The 14,055-nt window shown below is 41.2% G+C and overlaps 1 protein-coding gene across 1 annotated transcript in view; it reads right to left on the reverse strand.

Annotated features, from left to right (window-relative positions):
• The window catches only part of LOC124712039 (protein takeout-like), a 36,115-nt gene extending 23,775 nt beyond the window's left edge, over positions 1–12,340 (reverse strand). Inside the window, exon 1 of the mRNA XM_047242331.1 lies at positions 12,194–12,340. The gene's annotated coding sequence lies outside the window, so the exon portion shown is untranslated. The remainder of the gene's footprint in view (positions 1–12,193) is intronic.
• Between the last annotated feature and the right edge of the window lie 1,715 nt (positions 12,341–14,055).

Here is a 14,055-nt window from a genome sequence, read left to right on the forward strand (position 1 = left end):
TTGTAAGCCTATATTTGGCGAATACTCATTTCTCCGAGTAATAACATATGAATGAGTGTTTCATTATTCTATGCTGACCCTCTCTCAGAGCCAGCTCTTCGGCACCTGGAAATAGAGAAACACTATCGAAGGCCGATGTTGGAGAGTGCTAGATACACCGAAAGGTGATGACCTACATTATATTTCCCAACCAAACTTTGGAACAGTCCATAGTAACTTCTCAGTTTGCCAAGTATGTAAGCTTACTGTAGTATGGCTGTCCACCTAGTCATCGATGGTTGCCTCTATCAAGAGTTTGGACTGTGTTTACTAGAGAATTGTGCTGAGGTTTCATTCGGCGAACAAAGACTATTGCCGGATATGTGGCCTACAAAGCGCCAGCTGCTGTATTGCCAAAAATGGTAACTTTCACCATATGTACTGTACGTTTAATTTTAGTCTTCATCACCAGAAGTACTTCTGTGTTATTGAAAGTACACTTTCCACATTTGTGTGCCTTGTCGGCTAGGTAAGAATCAGTTGCACTGCGACTATAACAGAATCAACAGATATGAATTTAATCATAATTCAGTCAGCATTCTATTTGATACTTGTAAATCATGAGTAATTAAGATTTACGAGTGGAGATATTTTCGTAGATATATCGTGGCGCAAAATCAACAGACTGCCACATAACGAAACGGTGACGGATAGCCTCATTAGAATGAACTACACGGTGTATACGTGGCCAAGAAAAAAAATTCCCGGAGTTTTTTCCGGATTTCCCGGTTAAAATTACTCTTTCTCCCGGGTGAAAATACAGTTTTTCCCTGTTAAGTGACAGTATACTTATCCTCGGAACTGTAAAACTTATCAATCCTTCGATTGTTTATTGTTTCATACACCGTCGTATAACTTGAGGACCTTTAGAAAACCAAACTCAGTAAAAAAACACGTTTTGTAAAGATCTATGATGTGCAGCAACATGTACGCTGCATATTTTCGTATTACAAAAGAGTAAATTTAAATTCCACCAAACGCCACATGTTACTTTCCGAAGCATTGAAATCAAGATTGCAATGCGTTTTTGTAGCCAGTCAAAGCTCGTCACATGATATCGCCAGCCGATGACAGCAGATCTTCTAGCATAGGATACGTGATGTAGTCATCCAATAACAATATTTCTGTCAAGTAGAGCGTACACACAAATAGGAAAAGTTAATTGTTTAAATTAACATACACAGCGTTACTACAAGAAAAACAAAGCTTTCACATACAATATTGGCCTCGACGATTAATAAGCTGCAAGAGAATCTAAGCTTTCACATATAATGTTGATTTTTTCTGTTTTTTGCTCGTGTTACACTTTAAGCTACATCACACAAATATGCCAGTAAAATTTTTAATAAAGACATAAATGTCTGATCTTCTGAGGTCAAAATTTTTCTAAATGTGCGTCTTCAAAGGCCAAAATTTTAAATGAGAGTCAAACGCTCTCTGATTTAAAAAATTCATCGCACATTCTCGCACATAATTCATCTTGCATAAAAGAATATTTACTTTGAAAGTAACGCTTTTCAAACTACCTTTCGCAATATTTTCCCGTGACCTGTTAGAAATACGTTCGTTTCAGTAGTTTCCAGAGAGCGCCAGAAACAGGCGTCACCGCGCTTGTGCAGTTGCGATGACGCAGGAAGCCCGTATGTTCGTAGGTGTAAAACATTAAAAGATCTTACACTATGTCATAAAAGAAACAAGACATCAGAGGATACTCCAAGAAGATCGTAATTTCGTGAACCATACTAAAATGCGTAATTCGGCTTAAAGTACACATTCGTATTTCCAGATTCGGAAGTAAATTTTCTTGAGTACCGGTACTGTATTTCTCATGTTTGGTTCTTTATTATGGCATAATGTCATAGTTCTAGAAGATGAAAACATGCCCTTTTGAAATGCAGCGAACAGTTGAAACTAGCCCATAGTATGAAATCAAACACTCGTTACTAATAAATTGACTGCCCCTGCGGAAAAGATTAATAAAAGCCAAATTTCTTTAGCAATTGAAGTATAAAATTTTATTTTGTGTTGTAGCATTAACAAGACAAGTGCCAAGGGAAAACAAGTACGAGCGACCTAGGCAGTCGGTCATTAAAAATTCTGCTCCACGTGCCTGCACTGCGAATTGCGTAACGTTAGCATTATATCAGACTATTTGAATTGTGGATGAAGGAAATGAATTGTTTTAACTCCCCAGACCGGCCACACGCCTTATGAAATATCAATTCCCATGACATGCACAACCATAGTAGAGTTACCTAGTTTCAAATAGACATACACCCACTTTCCTATGAACAAAATAAAAATTAAAAAGTATTTTGGCATTAGCAGCAAGGCCTATTGATCAACACAAAAGCGACCTGTTTTATTACTTACTGCTTCACTGCTTCGTGATAATCGTGTAAAAGGTCTTCGAGCCCTGAAATAAAAAGTTATAGACAGTTTCAGGTTCATAAGCCACGATTACTGCAAGCTGTAGTTTCAGTACGCTGCGTGCTCTGGAGATAAGTGCGTTGTCTGCTTTTGACTGTTTACCTGTCAGTTTTCGTCCCTTTAAGCGTGGTTCTTACTCGGGAAACTATTAAGTAAAAAATATTTTTTGCCACAAATAGTCTATTTACACATTTTGATAATGAAATGGTTTTCATTTCACTGTTGCCCATAGTTTTGTGATACTTTGGAATTAAGTAAAACATAGCTAATATTTTTGTAAGTCAGCATTAAGGACTGTAGTCGTTTATCAGGCTACGTTTGGTGCATTTTAGATTATAGATCGCTGTGTACCAAATGTAGCTTACATACAGAAATTGTTTATAACGCTGGAAGGAGTGCCCTACCTCTTTCAATTCTCGAGTAAATACGTGAAATTCCTCGAATCTAACAATTGCGCCAGGCCCTCCTTGCCTTACATAGCCGTAGCCGACGCAGCGTTATGTTCTGCCTGTTTACATATCTCTGTATTTGATTACACATGCCTATATGAGTTCGTTTGGCATTTCGTGGTGTGTATGTATACATGTATACATACGGCTACATGCTGGCCTTTTGCAGGCTACAATTCGACTGATAGCGAAAGGACTTTTAGGGGTAAACAATTTTTTTTTTTTGTTTCATGTCTATCAGGCTCTGTCAGACATTTGGGTAAATGGATTATTATTAAAGGTCTCTAGTAATGAAGCCAGATCAGACTGTGGGTACACTGCTGTTAGCGATGGACCATTTTTTGTTGCCTATCTGCTGCAGACTCGTACTTGTAGGCTGACTGCATTGAATACATGACGAAATACACTGAAGCGCCAAAGAAACTGCTATAGGTATGTATATTCAAATACATTGATATCCAAGCAGGCATGATGCGGCGCTGCGGTCGGCGACGATTATATAAGCAAACAAGTGTTTGGTGCAGTTGTTAGAACGGTTGCTGCTGCTTCAGTGGCAGGTTATGATGATTTAAGTGAGTTTGAACGTGGTGTTATAATACTCGCGAGCAATGGGACACAGCGTCTCCGAGCTACCAATGAAGTGGGGATTTTACAGTACGACCATTTCGCGAATGTACCGTGAATATCAGGAATCCCGGTAAAACATCATATCTCCGTCATCACCACAGTCGGAAAATTATTATACAACAAAGTGACTACAGACGGCTGAAGAGAATCGTTCAACGTGACAAAAATGCAATCCTTCTGCAAATTGCTGCAGATTTCAGTGCTGGGCCATCAACAAGTGTCAGCGTGCGAAACATTCAACGATACATCTTCGATATAGGCTTTCGGAGCCGAACGCCTACTCGTGTACACTTGATGACTGCACGACAAAGCTTTACGCCTCATCTTGGTCCGTCAACACAGACGGTGGACCGTTGACGACGGGAAACATATTGCCTGGTCGGACGAGTCTCGTTTCAAATTGCATCGTGCGGATGGCCGTGTACGGGTATGGTGACAACTTCATGAATTCATGGACCCTGCATGTCAGCAGAGGGTTGTTCAAGCTGGTGGAGGCTCTGTAATGGTGTGGGGCGTGTGCAGTTGGAGTGATGTGGGACCCATGATACGTGAAGATACGACTCTGATATCTGACCCGTACATAAGCATTCTCTCTGATCGCCTGCATCCATTTTTTTCCATCCGCCATTCCGACGGAATTGGGCGATTGCAGCAGGACAATGCGACAACGCATATGGCCAGAGTGGCTTAAGGAACACTCTCCTGAGTTTAAACATTTCCGCTGGCCACCAAACTAACCAAACATGAACATTATTTAATATATCTGGGATGCCTTGCAACATACTGCTCAGAAGAGATCTCTACCCTCGTACTCCTAAGGATTTATGGAGAGCCCTGCAGAATTCATGGTGTCAGTTCCCTCCGCTCAGAGATCAGTCGAGTCCATGCCACATCGTGTTGTGGCACTTCTGCGTGCTCGTGGGCGCCCAACACGATATTATGAACGTTTACCAGTTTCACTGGCTCTTCAGTGAAATTAAAGAATGTTTTTAAAGGAAACCTAAGAATTTATTTTGAATGACTTTCATTAGCTAAGAGGTACCTTCATGTCGCCTATTCTTCAACTAGTAGGGGCATCAGCAGTTCATAGCAACAAGAATTCGAAGCGACATAATTTAGATCTTCCTTCTTACGACCGGGAGAGCGGCTCTCTGACCACACGCCCCTCCTATCCGCATCCTCCTCCGAGGATGACACGGCGGTCGGATGGTCCCGGTACGCCCCTCGCGGCCTGAAGACGGAGTGAGTGCTAAAAGTTTAATCTCTGCTACTTTCGAGTTTGTTATGTTATGTTTTGGAGATGGCATTGTCTATAAATTGATCTACTTTTTATACTTTCATCCACTAATAGCTTACGCCGTTAAAATGAGAGTTAACTCACTATAAACGAAAACAAATGGTTCAAATGGCTCTAAGCACTATGGGACTTAGCATCTTAGGTCATCAGTCCCCTAGAACTTGTTGTTGTGGTCTTCAGTCCTGAGACTGGTTTGATGCAGCTCTCCATGCTACTCTATCCTGTGCAAGCTTTTTCATCTCCCAGTACCTACTGCAACCTACATCCCTCTGAATCTGCTTAGTGTATTCATCTCTTGGTCTCCCTCTACGATTTTTACCCTCCACGCTGCCCTCCAATACTAAATTGGTGATCCCTTGATGCCTCAGAACATGTCCTACCAACCGACCCCTTCTTCTGGTCAAGTTGTGCCACAAGCTTCTTTTCTCCCGAATCCTATTCAATACTTCCTCATTAGTTATGTGATCTACCCATCTAATCTTCGGCATTCTTCTGTAGCACCACATTTCGAAAGCTCCTATTCTCTTCTTGTCCAAACTAATTATCGTCCATGTTTCACTTCCATACATGGCTACACTCCATACAAATACTTTCAGAAACGACTTCCTGACACTTAAATCTATACTCGATGTTAACAAATTTCTCTTCTTCAGAAACGCTTTCCTTGCCATTGCCAGTCTACATATTATATCCTCTCTACTTCGACCATCATCAGTTATTTTGCTCCCCAAATAGCAAAACTCCTTTACTACTTGAAGTGTCTCATTTCCTAATCTAATTCCCTCAGCATCACCCGACTTAATTAGACTACATTCCATTATCCTTGTTTTGCTTTTGTTGATGTTCATCTTATATCCTCCTTTCAAGACACTGCCCATTCGATTCAACTGCTCTTCCAAGACCTTTGCTGTCTCTGACAGAATTACAATGTCATCGGCAAACCTCAGAGTTTTTATTTCTTGTCCATGAATTTTAATACCTACTCCGAATTTTTCTTTTGTTTCCTTTACTGCTTGCTCAATATACAGATTGAACAACATCGGGGAGAGGCTACAACCCTGTCTTACTCCCTTCACAACCACTGCTTCCCTTTCATGTCCCTCGACTCTTATAACTGCCATCTGGTTTCTGTACAAATTGTAAATTGCCTTTCGCTCCCTGTATTTTACCCCTGCCATCTTTAGAATTTGAAAGAGAGTATTCCAGTCAACATTGTCAAAAGCTTTCTGTAAGTCTACAAATGCTAGAAACGTAGGTTTGCCTTTCCTTAATCTTTCTTCTAAGATAAGTCGTAAGGTCGGTATTGCCTGACGTGTTCCAGTGCTTCTACGGAATCCAAACTGATCTTCCCCGAGGTTGGCTTCTACTAGTTTTTCCATTCGTCTGTAAAGAATTCGTGTTAGTATTTGGCAGCTGTGACTTATTAAACTGATAGTTCGGTAATTTTTACATCTGTCAACACCTGCTTTCTTTGGGATTGGAATTATTATATTCTTCTTGAAGTCTGAGGGTATTTCGCCTGTTTCATACATCTTGCTCACCAGATGGTAGAGTTTTGTCAGGACTGGCTCTCCCAAGGCCGTCAGTAGTTCCAATGGAATGTTGTCTACTCCGGGGGCCTTGTTTCGACTCAGGTCTTTCAGTGCTCTGTCAAACTCTTCATGCAGTAATATATCTCCCATTTCATCTTCACCTACATCCTCTTCCATTTCCATAATATTGTCCTCAAGTACATCGCCCTTGTGTAGATCCTCTATATACTCCTTCCACCTTTCTGCTTTCCCTTCTTTGCTTAGAACTGGGTTTCCATCTGAGCTATTGACATTCATCCAAGTCGTTCTCTTATCTGCAAAGGTCTCTTTAATTTTCCTGTAGGCAGTATCTATCTTACCCCTAGTGAGATAGGCCTCTACATCCTTACATTTGTCCTCTAGCCATCCCTGCTTAGCCATTTTGCACTTCCTGTCGATCTCATTTTTGAGACGTTTGTATTCCTTTTTGCCTGCTTCATTTACTGCATTTTTATATTTTCTCCTTTCATCAAATAAATTCAATATTTCTTCTGTTACCCAAGGATTTCTACTAGTCCTCGTCTTTTTACCTACTTGATCCTCTGCTGCCTTCGGTACTTCATCCCTCAAAGCTACCCATTCTTCTTCTACTGTATTTCTTTCCCCCATTCCTGTCAATTGTTCTCTTATGCTCTCCCTGAAACTCAGTACAACCTCTGGTTCTTTCAGTTTATCCAGGTCCCATCTCCTTAAATTCCCACCTTTTTGCAGTTTCTTCAGTTTTAATCTACAGGTCATAACCAATAGATTGTGGTCAGAGTCCACATCTGCCCCTGGAAATGTCTTACAATTTAAAACCTGGTTCCTAAATCTCTGTCTTACCATTATATAATCTATCTGATACCTTTTAGTATCTCCAGGGTTCTTCCATGTATACAACCTTCTTTCATGATTCTTAATCCAAGTGTTAGCTATGATTATGCTGTGCTCTGTGCAAAATTCTACCAGGCGGCTTCCTCTTTCATTTCTTAGCCCCAATCCATATTCACCTATTATGTTTCCTTCTCTCCCTTTTCCTAAACTCGAATTCCAGTCACCCATGACTATTAAATTTTCGTCTCCCTTCACAATCTGAATAATTTCTTTTATTTCATCATACATTTCTTCAATTTCTTCGTCATCTGCAGAGCTAGTTGGCATATAAACTTGTACTACTGTAGTAGTGGGCTTCGTATCTATCTTGGCCACAATAATGCGTTCACTATGCTGTTTGTAGTAGCTTACCCGCATTCCTATTTTCCTATTCATTATTAAACCTACTCCTGCATTACCCCTATTTGATTTTGTGTTTATAACCCTGTAGTCACCTGACCAGAAGTCTTGTTCCTCCTGCCACCGAACTTCACTAATTCCCACTATACCTAACTTCAACCTACCTATTTTCCTTTTTATATTTTCTAACCTACCTGCCCAATTAAGGGATTTGACATCTCACGCTCCGATCCGTAGAACGCCACTTTTCTTTCTCCTGATAATGACATCCTCTTGAGTAGTCCCCGGCCGGAGATCCGAATGGGGGACTATTTTACCTCCGGAATATTTTACCCAAGAGGACGCCATCATCATTTAATCATACAGTAAAGCTGCATGCCCTCGGGAAAAATTACGGCTGTAGTTTCCCCTTGCTTTCAGCCGTTCGCAGTACCAGCACAGCAAGGCCGTTTTGGTTATTGTTACAAGGCCAGATCAGTCAATCATCCAGACTGTTGCCCTTGCAACTACTGAAACTAGAACTTAGAACTACTTAAACCTAGCTAACCTAAGGAATCACACACATCCATGCCCGAGGCAGGATTCGAACCTACGATCGTAGCAGTCCCGCGGTTCCGGACTGCAGCGCCTAGAACCGCACGGCTACCGCGGCCGGCTCAAACGAAAACAAAAAACTTTTTTGTTGCATAGAGGAATGTCGGTCGAATATGTGGCTTCCGCCTCAGGAGCTATTGGAGGCATCTCTTTGAACAGATTTATGGTACATTTACCCCATTATGTAGATTGTTCCCAAGAATAGATTTAATAGATAACAAAATTAGTAGGAAACAGGAAATGAAATCACATCTCCTTGCCGACTCCTATTCCACACAAGAATTTCTGAATATATAAAGAGTATGGTGTACGCCAGTGCGTGTTGTGGTGTGTGTGTGTGTGTGTGTGTGTGTGTGTGTGTGTGTTTTCAAGGAAATGAAAGGCATTGAGCTTTAAATCGCTGTAAACAGGGAAAAAAATTAGAATCAATGTATATGACCAGCAAACCGCCATATTAGGAAATGTCCTACGACAGTTAGACGTGGTAAATACGGCGCAGAGAACATCCAAATAACGAACTGATTATTTAACAGTGGGGTAGGTAATGTGACTTTTATCTGGAGCGAGCTGAGTACAGACTAAAGCTTATGCGTGACTGACTAATTCCTCGCCGCACGAGAGTGTCCCCTGTCTTAAATCGCTAATCGCTTGAAAGTCAGCTTGTCCTTTTCTCGCACGACATCCACTAAAGCATTCATGAAACCCGACAGACCGATTCCACATTCCCAGATTTCCGGTAAGCGTTTGACACGGTGGCCCACTATAGATTGTTACCGTAGATCTGACCATATGAAACAGGTTCTCCGTTGTAAGAGTGGCTCGAAGAGTTCTTAAGTAATAGAAGCCATTGCCTGATCCTAAACGACGAGTGTTCATCAAAGACCAGTCATGAGTTCCGCAGGGAAGTGCGATAGGATAGCTTTTATTCTCTGTATACGTATACGATGTGACGGATTGGGTCAGCAGTAGTCTGCGACTTTTTACTAATGGAGCTGCAGTGTACGAGAAATTGTTGTCAATGAGTATCTGTAGGGGGATCCAGGGTAACTTTGGTGTGATGAAGCACAGCTTTCCCTAAATGCATGAAAATGTAAGTTGATATAGATGAATAGGAAAACAATATTGTAATATTCGAATAGAGAACTGGTGATGTAATTGCATACAATCACTTCGATCAAATATCTGAGTGTAGCGTTGAAAAGAGCTATAAGTAGGGATGAGTAAGTAAAATCGGCAGTAGGGAAGGCGAATGGTGGACTTCGGTTTCCTGGGAGAATTCTAGGAAAAGTGCAGCTCATCTATGAAAGGAACTATGTGTAGAAAACTAGTGTGGCCAATGGCTTGTACCCATACCAGGTCAGATTACAGAAATACATCGAAGCAATTCAGAGCCGTACTGATAAATGTGTTACCCGTTGGTTTGATATATTGATTCGAAATATTTCTTGGACTGGAAAGAAAGCCCATGTACGAAAGACAATATTCTTTTCGCGAAATAGTACTGACAAAATTTAGGGAACTGGCACTTTTGGCAGACCACAGAGGGATTCTATGAACGATAAGACACATTTCAAATGAGTACCGTGAAGAACAGGTAAGATAGATTATGGTTCGTCGGAGATATATAGACAGTCGTTTACTCCTCACTCTTAGTGGTACGAGATACTCTCCGCCATGTACCGTATGGTGGATGCGGAGTATGTATGTAGATGTATAAAAGCACGTACGGTCTTCATGATGAACGTCGTGCGTGTGATTGACAAGCCGACAAATCTGTGAAATTCACCCGGTGTCCACCTTTCTCGCTTCGTATTGTTTCATGTGTATATTGTCTTTGCTTGCCTTTTCACTGTTTATTGAAGTCTTCTGAAATTACACAAAGTCCAGAAAATTACGAATTTCTAAAATGTGAAAACACTTTCCGAGTTACAAGTTGGTTGAGTAACTAGGAACAAATATTCTATTAATATTCAAAAGTGGAGCAATTGAGAAAATCTTATCAGTACTTTAATATCCAAACTATTTATTACATTATTACTTTACTACAAGCCAATAATCAATAAGTGAAATTAAATTAAGCAGAAGTATTATTAAAAACAGCTACAAGTTAAGTATACTTTAAAACTGAAGTTATTGGAAACTAATACAAATTTCCATTCTCAGGTCAGACAAAACTGGTAAGACAATGTCAGATGTTACGTGGTAATGAATCCTCTTAAGTTTCAAGATACAAAAGGTGGCTTAACTATCCATACGTTATATAGGTAATCCTAGAAATGTTGCGATAAGCTTCGATGGGCTGTAGAGGGTGTCCTGAGGAACAAATCGAGGACAGGAACCCGTGTCTGGCAACGTCACCCAACGACGCTGCAGAGCGTCGAAGCTATAAGCGCCGATGTTTGCCATTAGGCCACCCACTCGGCAGCAAACGTAACTTTGTATGCTGAAGGACCGTAGGCGTAACATCTCATAATGTTGTTTGTTATTCAGTGATCGCGACTGACTGCCACGGTCGCCAATGGAAAAGGTGCACCTTGCTGCTGCGTACGAAGGCCTGATGTCCATGAATGCAAAGTTCCGTTGCCTTGGTGGATGACGGTTCCGGACACGGATTTCTATCTGCAGTTTCTTTTTCTCCTGGATGCCAAAAATCATGCGATATTTTAGAGTGACGCTTCGCCAGAAGATAACCAGACTGATACCCATCGAAACGTTCCGGACAACGGAGTCACCCGGATCGAAGCCGGAGATGATTTGATAAGTAGTACACGTTGGGAAAGAATATATATGCAGATATTTATAAATGCTTCATAAAGCTCTGCCCAGTGTTTGGCAACAACAAAACTGTATAAAACGTCGGAAACTGCTTATAGCAATCCCTAACGCGAGCTCCATCACGTGTCTGTACAACCTGCGACTAGGTCGAAGTACTGACCGATTAACATCTGTCTCGGGCTACAGTATCCTCTAGTTACAACAGACTCCCCCCACTCTCTTCAGATAATGCGCCGCGTTTGTTGATCAATAGTCTTAGCGTGGGAACACACGTGTAACCTCCTTTCTAAAATTCGAACACACGTACCTTCAGTCATTTTGGTTATTTAGTAAATGTAGTGATTACATTGTGCTCACTATTTGTGGAAAAATTTAGATCACTCTCTAGTTAGAGCTGGTTGCTGAAATAATGGCCCATTTTAGAATAAGGGAAGTTTTCAGCAAAATTACAGGTGAATTTATATTGGGGTTGTGGAAGCACGAGGTAGGAATATATGATAGGGGATTTTCAGTTCCAGCATTGGCCCTGCAACCAAAGGAATCTTCCTGAAAACCTTGACATAACCGGGAGATGGGAACTGACAGACAGATGGAGTCCGCTCAAGCAGTATGAAACCCCAATGGGCGTTAAAGTGCATATGTTTATCTGTGCACTTAGCAGAATTGGCTATGTGCTCAAAATGTCCAGTATACCTACGTATGACGTTGGTAACTTTCTGCCTCGCCACTCTTTGCCTTTGTGAAAAATAATCACTGAGTGCGTGTCATTAGCGTATTGTGCAGCTGCAAGTTCATACATGTTAAAATATTCAGCACTATTACACCGAGGTCGTATTTTTTACTTATAACCAACGTGTTGTTCCTATCTACGGAGGACAACTTCAAGAGGGGTTGTAACCTTTTTGAAGGCCCAATGCACGCCCTGGCTCGCTCCGTTTCCGCGTGCTACCGCACGCCTCACATCTTTTGAATTCTCGAGGAGGGGAGAAACAGACATTTCAGCCGTTACGGAAACGCTCTGTGGCCGCGAGTGCAGCGGATTCAATTATATGAGTCTGAGGCACTGGCAGCCACTAGCGGATTCCATGAAAGCTAGTTCAGAGAAGCCGTAGTGATTGTTAAACACCACAATAACATTTTTTGGGAGGAGTAGAAAGTGTAAGGACCGTCCGTGCTATTGTTAACGCTGTGGTACTTACTCGATGGAGTCGACGATCGCATTGCCAATACCGGTGATGTCCACCTCGTTGAATTCCAGGCTTAGGGCGACTGGCCGGTCAGGTGAGTCATTGATTTTGATTTGCGTAAAGTGCAACGGGTCAAGTGGCGGAAGGCCGAGACTCGGAATACCTGGAAAGGAAGAGTGCATTTGAACGGAATGGCAGATGCTATCTAGCACTAGTAAATAAATAACATGGGTCAGACAACTGAACTGATTCAACAGTTCTAAAGTGCCGAGATCCTACTAATTGGAGGAAATAAAACAGAATTAATTATTGGGAAGAAATAATAGCATTGCCGTGAAATATAGATCAATAACTGCTCTGCATAGCCCAGTAAGCTGCGACTTGATTGTCTCCCCGGTGTCCACAAAAAATTATCCAACAGGTGTACAAATCTAAAGCTGCAATAACTGATGCAGCTAATTCTGTTAATTTATAAACTATTAGTGGACCAAGAACTAAATATTACACGAGATATACAAAACACATTGTATCTCAGAGGAGAGATACGTATCCATGCAATAAAGGATGTTTATATCCTTTAATTGTTGAGAAGGTAAGTAACTTATAAAAATACTTGATACAGCATTGAGTGCAGTATATCTCCCAGTTTTGTTTACAAATGTTAATTGCATCTATCCTTTGTAGCACGACAAATATCCTATCCGTAATGATTTCGCTACCAAATACTAAGAAGCGAGGTCACGATGTGTGATGCTACTGCCTATCTTATCCGTTGCCGCCGATCGCGACTATCCCAGAAGCGGAAGAACAAACAGTCTGTATTTTAGATAATTCCATACACAGAACTCCATTGCAGTTAAATTAAGTGATCGTGGTGGTCACCAAATCCAATCCCACTAGGCGCACTCGTACGGAGTTACGCAACAACTTTACGATGACAATGTGGTGGAGCGCCAACTTGTTGGAAAATAAATTATGTGCACGTATCCTGTTGTAATATAGGCATAAGTCTTCAAGCGTGTCCAGGTACGATATGTCAGCTAAGAGACTGTTGCCCGACGCTGACTGAAATCCCTATGTGATACGTGGCCAGTTTCGGTGAAGCGATTGTACAAGTGAATTACAGTTTGTCTTTGAGGTGGCCGCTTGGCTTGCCATATTAGTGCTGAATTGTCTCCGAACTGTAGTAGCGGATTTGGATTCTTGTATACATAAACAATACTACACACACTATGCAGCGTTATACGACTCCTAGATAGTTGTTGCAATAACTGCTTCCAGCATGCCACCTACCGGAAACGTCTGGATGTAAAAGTGTTAGGTGGGAATGAAACTTGAATATATACTGCATTCAGTGCTGTATGAAACGTTCCCGTATGTTATTTACCCTTTTCACAAATTAAAGTTACTTTTGTATAGTTCATTTATAAGCATCCAGTATAATTTTAAAGTATATTTGTAGATTACTTTGATACATAAGAGAAGGCATATTTCGTTACGTTATGGAAAGCTGCATGGCTACCTTCGAGAAATGAAACAGGGAAGGCAGCAGAGATTCTTACACGTAAAAGGGCAAGTTGCAGTAGAAGTCATTAGATAACTGACATACAAAATTGAACTGTCGAAAGGAGAAAATACACGCATCAAAATAGTTTGGGACAAGACCTACTAATTCAAGGTATTGCAATTTGGGCTGAACATAAATTTTTCTGTTTTTGTCACAATTTTAGACCAGGTACTTGAACCTGAGATAAGTCCAAAAATCACTGTATATATTGATGACATACTTGCCACTTCCACCTGGCATGGGCATTGTGAATTATTAAATGAGACGGTTCAAGCTTTCAGGGAAGAGCACATGATGCTGAGGGGGC

Source organism: Schistocerca piceifrons, chromosome 8 (assembly GCF_021461385.2).
Source record: "Schistocerca piceifrons isolate TAMUIC-IGC-003096 chromosome 8, iqSchPice1.1, whole genome shotgun sequence".
NCBI lineage: Eukaryota > Metazoa > Arthropoda > Insecta > Orthoptera > Acrididae > Schistocerca > Schistocerca piceifrons.